Source organism: Pocillopora damicornis, chromosome 8 (genome assembly GCF_964200805.1).
Source record: "Pocillopora damicornis chromosome 8, jaPocDami1.2, whole genome shotgun sequence".
In the NCBI taxonomy this organism is placed as follows: Eukaryota; Metazoa; Cnidaria; class Anthozoa; order Scleractinia; family Pocilloporidae; genus Pocillopora; species Pocillopora damicornis.
The window spans coordinates 9,941,297-9,941,831 of record NC_142677.1 but is presented as its reverse complement, the minus strand read 5'-3'; positions in this window follow the sequence as shown (position 1 = coordinate 9,941,831).

Sequence of the window (535 nt, the reverse complement as noted above, 5' to 3'; positions counted from 1 at the left end):
GTTTGGATCAGTTTTTGATCTATTAACTTCGTTAAACGTATTTCACTCTCCTAGCATTCATGTTATGATTTAGCAAAATACCATAACGCCACCCTGCAAACATATAACTTAGGTTCTATGCCTCTGACTGGGTTAACTTTCGCGGCTGTCATTTCGTTTCCATCATGCTAGGTGAATGAATCCCAAGCTCTTAGTAATAATAATTTGCCTTTAGGGTTGATAAATTTCTTCTTCCCCCACTGTGCATACTTAAAGTTCTTTTCTTGACAGATGGTCCTGGCAAAAAGACGCTTTTGATTCGAAGTATTTTGATTGACTTTCGTACTGTATACCGCTGAACATAAATTATTCCTTAAACCCCTCAGAATGATAAGCACTATGATCAAATTTCTCCCAACAGAATCACATTTGAATCAAACATTAAGGTCACGAGAATAAAGGAAATGATCGCGAACTCAAGAAATTCTTGATTGTCAGACCAATTCTCCTTGTAAGTAACATAGGAAATGTATAGAGAACAGTAAGGAGAACTTGC